Source organism: Salmo salar, chromosome ssa07, assembly GCF_905237065.1.
Source record: "Salmo salar chromosome ssa07, Ssal_v3.1, whole genome shotgun sequence".
Lineage (NCBI taxonomy): Eukaryota > Metazoa > Chordata > Actinopteri > Salmoniformes > Salmonidae > Salmo > Salmo salar.
Genome location: NC_059448.1, coordinates 27466091 through 27473202, shown reverse-complemented (window position 1 = coordinate 27473202; position 7112 = coordinate 27466091). Strand labels below are relative to the sequence as shown.

Below are 7112 nucleotides of genomic sequence, written 5' to 3'. Positions count from 1 at the left end.
AACATTCAGTCCAGGTGCCCCGTTTTTGTATTTCTTTTTTTAACAATTCTCAATAAGCCTTTCAGGGGCTCTGACAGTCCTTTTTGGTCATTCTGCTGAAGTGCTTCTTGAAACAACGTTCGTTGTCAGTCAGGCTGTTCTGACTGAATTGTTCATTTCTAAAGGAATTTAACGCTTCAGCAGTATCCTTCTGATGATCCTCAGTCCCTTGAGTGAATGGCTGCAGCCTTAGATCCACTCTGTTTCGTCTCAGTTGTGATCCATGCTCTGTTTGGATCTCATAGGATCGCGGTGCAACTTCTCTCTGCACACACCCTTGCTGCATCCAGGTTCCTGTAGTGATGTCTCGGAGTCGTACATGATCTCCAGGTTTCAGTTCAGGTACGTGTCTTGCACTTTTGTCGTGTCGCTATTTTTGTTTGTCTTTCTGTTTTTCCTTTGTGAGTTTGACTTTGTGAGCACCTCTGGGTGTTAGCAAGTCCTCATGAATGGGTAGGTTGGTTCTGATGCAACATCCGATCAACATTTGTGCAGCTGAAAGTCCGTTCTGCAGCGGTGCGCTGCGGTAGATCATCAGATTTTTTGGGAAATCCTCGTTTCCATCGTGTGCCGTTTTCATCAGACCTTTGACAATTTTGAGTGAACTCTCTGCTAAGCCGTTAGACCATGGGTAGTTGGGGCTGGAGGTGTTGTGTCGGAATCCCCAGTCGTTAGCGAACGATCGGAATTCTGAACTTGAGAACTGCGGACCATTGTCCGAGTACAGTTCAGACGCAACCCCATGTCTTACAAAGACTGATTTCAGGGAGGTGATTACAGCTTTGCTGGAGGTAGTTGGCAGTATTGCTACTTCAGGGTAGTTTGAGTAGTAGTCGGTAGCAGCAATGTGACTTTTGCCATTGCAGTCAAAAAGGTCAACTCCAACTTTGTAGTAGGGTCTGTTGGGTACTGGATGAGGCATTAGCGGCTCTGCTTGCTGCTTTGGCCTGTAGGTCAAACACAGTTCACATGAAGCAGTGGTCTGGCTGATTTCCTGGTTCATTCTTGGCCAGTACATTACTTCTCGTGCTCGTCGTTTGCATTTTTCCTCAACCAAGTAGCCCTCGTGTATTTTCTGGAGCATTTATTTGTGTAGTGTTATGGGAATGACAATCTTGTTGCCTTTGAACACTATGTCATCCACAACGGTGAGCTCTGCTCTGCACATCCAGTAATCCTGTATTCTCCTTGGACAGTTGTTTTTCTGTGCGGGCCATCCTATCAGTGTTGTTTCTTTCAACTCTGTCATTGTTTGGTCAGCTGCAGTCTCTCTTTTGATCTGCTCCATTCTCTCAGAAGACACAGGAAGTGATGCTACGATCATGTCGACGTAGGCCTGAATCTCAGTGTTTTTCTGTGTGTCGAAGCTCTCTTTCTTGTCGACTGCTCGAGAAAGAGTGTCGGCGGCGAACATGAACTTTCCCGGGGTATAGATCATCTTCATCTTTGTTGATCATACTTTTGCAGTCTGATCAACATTCTCTAGATTCTCATTGGACAATCATTCAGTGGTTTAGACATGATTGACACCAATGGTTTGTGGACGGTTTCTACTTCGAAGTCTCGTCCGTAGACGTATTGGTGAAACCGGGTTGCCATGTGTCATCATGCTGTTGCAGAAGAACTGCACCCAGGCCAAACTGCAGAAATCATTGTGCTTTTCTCTGGATCATACAACCTGAGCACTGGCTCTTCTGTGATTGTCTTCTTTAGGTTTTTGAAGCAGTTTTCCTGTTCATGGGACCATTCCCATTCCTTCTTCTGTTCCAGAAGACATCTGAGTGGAGCAGACTGTGCTGACAGTTGAGGTATGAACTTTGCAAGGTAGGTGATCATGCCCATGAAGCATCTCACGTCGTCCTTGTTCTTCGGGCGCTCCATGTTGTTGATGGCTGATGTTTTCCTCGGGTCTGGTTTGACTCCATCCTCTGAAAGTACGTCACCCACGAAGGTAAGTGTTTTCTCACCAAACTCGCATTTGTCCTTGTTTAGTTTTAGGTTGACTTTCCGTGTCAGGTCCAGCACTTGTCTCACTCTAGCGTCGTGTTATTATTTTGTGGACCCCCAGATGATGTGTCATCCATCATAGTCTCCACTCCTGGAATGTGCTCGAAGATCATGTGGATTGTCTTGTGGTAGACCTCTGGCGCTGAGAGAATCCCATATGGTAGACGAAGAAATCTGTACCTGCCCTCAGGTGTGTTGAATGTGCATAGCCTTGAGCTTGCATCATCTAGCTTCATTTGCCAGAATCCTGATGAGGCATCAAGCTTATTGAACCACTTTGCTCCAGCAAACTGTGACATTATATGTAAATAAAAAACAAGAAAATGGTGCCGTCTGGTTTGCTTAATATAAGGAATTTGAAATTATTTATATTTTTACTTTTACTTTTGATACTCAAGTATATTTTAGCAATAACATTTACTTTTAATACTTAAATATATTTAAAACCAAATACTTTTAGACTTTTACTTAAGTAGGATTTTACTGGGTGACTTTCACTTTTTCTATTAAGGTATCTTTACTTTTACTCAAGTATGACAATTAGGTACTTTTTCCACCACTGAGCCTAAGTAATTCACTTTTACGTGATATGGTATCACATTTTGTTACTTTGTATTGTTTTTTAAAAAACATTTGGACATGAGATGAAGGTTACAAATTGTACGAATCAATGGTAGCCTAAACACTTTAGGGCGGCTGTCAGTCAAGAGCTGTCAGTTAAGGCAAGCCCATGAATATCAGTTCCCCGCCCACTCAGCCTATTCTTTCAGGTTTCTTGATAGTTAGATATAGGATAGAAAGGGTACAATTTCTTCAATTCTGAGCATTTTAATAGCGTAAAATATTATGGGTGATTCAGAGACTATTTTTACTTGGAAAATAGAATGACTCTGCGGGACCTTTAACAAGTAATGTTTTTTCCCTCAAAAACATAGGAGTCAAAATTATTGGCACCACTGTTTTCAATACCTTTCAATACCTCACCTTGCAAGGATAATGACAATGAAACTTTCTCTAAAATGTTTCATGAGATTGGAGAACACATTTGGAGGGATCTTAAACCATTCCTTCATACATAATCTTTCCAGATCTTTCCAGATCCTTGATATCCTTCATCTGCGCTTATGGACTGCCCTCTTCAATTCAAACCACAGGTTTATAGTGGGGTTTTAGTCCGGGAAACTGAGATGGACATTACAAAACTTAGATTTTGTGGTCAATTAACAATTTTGGGGGGGACTTTGATGTGTGCTTGGGGTTATTGTCTTGCTGGAAGATCCACTCGCGGCCAAGTTTCAGCCTCCTGGCAGAGGCAACCAGGTTTTTGACAAAAATGTCCTGTTACTGGGTAAAGTTCAAAATCTGTGGTTTGAAAATCTCTTTCTCAGAGCAGTTGTATTAGTATCGAAGGATACATTTTTCATAAAAGTAGCTCAGTATTTGTATTATTTATTTTATACAGTCTTTTTTTGCTAATCTTTATCAAGGGTGCCAATAATTTTGGACCTGTGTCACGCCCTGACCATAGAGAGCCCTTGGTTCTCTATGGTGTTTAGGTCAGAGCGTGACTAGGGGTGTTCTAGTCATTCTTTTTCTATGTTGGTGATTTGTATGGTTCCCAATTAGAGGCAGCTGGTAATCGTTGCCTCTAATTGGGGATCATATTTAGGAAGCCCTTTCTCCCACCTGTTTTTGTGGGATATTGTTTTGTGTATGTGCTTGTTGCACCAGTTAGGTCACGTGTCGTTGGTTGTTTATTGTTTTGTGGAAGTTTCACTGTTTATTAAAAGATGTTGAACTCAACTCACGCGGGGCAATTGTAACGCTAGGATAGTGAATTTGATTCCCAGGATTACCCATATGTAAAATGCACAACTGTATGTTGCTTTGGATAAAAGTGTCTGCCAAATGGCAAATATTACAATTGCAGATCCTACTATGACAACAACTACACAAGGAACTACTGGGCTACCAACAACTACACAACCAAGATACAGCAGATGGCGAGAGAGGACTAGAACATGGGACTGACTGATCCTGCCGTGCCACGTTAGTGTAACCCACGGTTACTGCTCTGGCCATTTAGTACAGATGTGCCTGTCATCTATAATAGCATTACAAGTACCTTCATAACATATTATGCCATTGTTCATAATGTTTATGACTGACTGATGTTATGTCTTATGTAGCTGTTATAAAGACTGTATGAATGCATACATAAGGGGGCGAACAGTAAAGTGTTAGCCAGTGCTGGCTGCATAGTCAATAGTCAGTAAACAAAATGCTGTTTGTGTTCCTCAGATGAAGAAAGAGCTGAGGGACAAGGGGATGTCTGATGATGTCAAACTGAGATGGAAGGAGCAGCTCCATAGATAGATCTTGCACAAGGAAGAAAACGAGAAAACGAGAGAAGAAACTGTTCAGAGTATAAAGGATGAACTGTAAATACTATACTGAACAAAAAAATAAACGCAACATGCAACTATTTCAAGAATGTTACAGTTCATATAAGGAAATAAGTCAATTGAAATTAATTAATTAGGCCCTAATCTATAGATTTCACATGACTGGTCAGGGGTGCAGCCATGGGTGGACCCGAGAGGGCATACTGTAGGCCCAGCCACTTGGCAGCCAGGCCCAGCCAATCAGAATTAGTTTTCCCCCACAAAAGGACTTTATTACAGACAGAAATACTATTGTTCCCAGCACAAGTGTAATGATCAGGATCAGGACAGAAAGATCAGAACTGGGAAGACAAAAACTAGAGCATAGGGAACACACTGGTAGGACTTGATGGTACAAGACGAACTGGCAACAGACAAACAGAAAACGCAGGTATAAATACACAAGGTAATGGGAGACACCTGGTGGGGGTTGCAGACAATCACAAGACAGGTGAAAGATTCTTTTTTTAACCTTTATTTAACTAGGCAGGTCAGTTAAGGACAAATTCTTATTTTCAATGACAGCATAGGAACAGTGGGTTAACTGCCTTTTTCAGGGGTAGAACAACAGATTTTTACCTTGTCAACTCAAGGATTTGATCTTGCAACCTTTTGGTTACTAGTCCAACGCTCTCACCACTAGGCTACCTGCCGCCCAATAAATTCACAGTGTGACACAACTAAATGTACATTTAAGGAGAATTCACCTGACAATACATTTGTTTCTGACATGCAAGAAAACAAGTCTCTGGGGCATAAATTCTATTCTAGACGTTTTATTATGTAGTTCCTGATATCAAACAATCTAAACAACCATAATTTCAAGTCTAGGACAAACAAGTCTCTTTAGGCATTAGATTCTAGTCTATTCTACTCTATTCTAGTCTATTCTAGTCTATTCTGTACATTTCATTATGTACTAAAGCTTGTGGTGATCTAGGACTGGTTTGTCAAGTTCGGGCGAGGAAAAAGGAACCCGCCAACTATTTTAGGAACATTCCTAAAGAATAGGCAACACACACACACACACACACACACACACACACACACACACACACACACACACACACACACACACACACACACACACACACACACACACACACACACACACACACACACACACACACACACACACACACACACACACACACACACAGACTCTAGACAGACAGAGGGAGAGAAAGAGAGCGAGGTGAGGGTATCATGGTTTCTGGCTTTAATAATGTACCGATGTTGAGAAACTGCTGACATATTTATAACAGTGTATTATTTCAAGAGTTATACTTACTTTATAACTTTAGCTATACTTACTATTATTTATGGGATCAATCTGAATGGAGAATAACCTAATTTCATCTCTTTGTGATTGCATAAACTAGACAAGAGACCAGATAAGGATCATCTCCATCAAGATATAGAGGTAACACTTTATTATAACTGTCATGTGTATAACTTTATACATGCAGCTGTTTTTTTTATATGATATCATTTTTGGGTACCGTACTGTATGGCCAAAAATAGCTATTTAGCTATTTCTAAAGCAATAATTTGCTTGGACTGTCTGGGAGGTGAAAACTGAAAACTAGCTTTTATTGGCAGATAGGTTTGAAACTCTCTTTGTTATTGGTCTGTTAACCAATTTACTGCTTAATGATGTCACCATGGAAAGTCGAAACTCCTCTCTTCCTCTGCCATCACTCTCTCCTCTTTCTCCCTCCTTCTCTTCCCTTCCTTTCTCCCTCCTCTCTCTCCTCTCCCTTTACACTCTCTCTCCCCTTGCCCTCTTATCCCCGCATTCTCTCCTTCCTCTCTCATGTCTCTCCCCTTGCCCTCCCTCTCTCCCTTCCGTCTCTCTCGTTCATCTGTTTACCTCAGTGTATTTGCATAGCTGGCGCAGGGACTTTTCATTGTAACACACATGCGCACTTGTCTGTGCATACATAAGTTGCCTCCTAAATGGTAACCTATTCCCTTTATAGTACACTACTTTTGACCAGGGTCAATTTGGGATGCAGCCATACACACACACACTTATTTGCCCAAAAGCCCCACTCTGCAATTTTTTTAGCAGTATATCTCATTGAATATCATTTATAAATTCCTCATGCGTTATAGCTCAATTGAATTTGAGAGTGGTTACATTTCCCTAGTGTCATCCCTCAGTTTTATAGCAAACCAAGAGCAGGCTGCTGTTTTGTTGTTGTTCAAATTACATATTGTGGCTTTAAATCATGGATGTGATATTATACAGCTGTGAATTAAATTGATGTTCAAATTATCATGGTTTCAGTTCAGATGTATTGATGTGTGTTGGGTTTCAAATCAATCGAACAGATAGAAAGAGAAGGAAAGAGCGAAAGGGTAGAGGAGGTGGAGGAGGAAAACATAAAAAGGTCATAAAAAAGGAGGATGGGAAAATGGACCTGTGAGCGATACAGAGATCAACAGAGAGGAAGAAGGAGGGAGAGAGAGAAAAAGAGAGGGGGGAGAGCAAGCAATAGTCAGCCAGACTAACATAAAACAACTTGAAAAACAAGGTAGGTTACTGGTTTTGACTTTAACTTTTTGTTTTGTTACTGATAGCTGTGATTTTTGTATCAAAGTAATTCAACCGTGTGT

General features: G+C 41.1%; 1 protein-coding gene across 3 annotated transcripts in view; it reads left to right on the top strand.

Moving 5' to 3' along the window:
* The first annotated feature begins 5647 nt into the window (after nt 1-5647).
* LOC106608969 (adenylate cyclase type 4) overlaps nt 5648-7112 on the top strand; it is a 41044-nt gene continuing 39579 nt past the window's right edge. Inside the window, exons 1-2 of one of the 3 annotated variants that reach the window (XM_014207241.2) lie at nt 5648-5685; nt 5873-5913. The gene's annotated coding sequence lies outside the window, so the exon portion shown is untranslated. Of the gene's footprint in view, nt 5686-5872; nt 5914-5968; nt 7031-7112 lie in introns of those variants that run through there. The other 2 variants (XM_014207244.2, XM_014207242.2) reach the window with 2 other exon arrangements.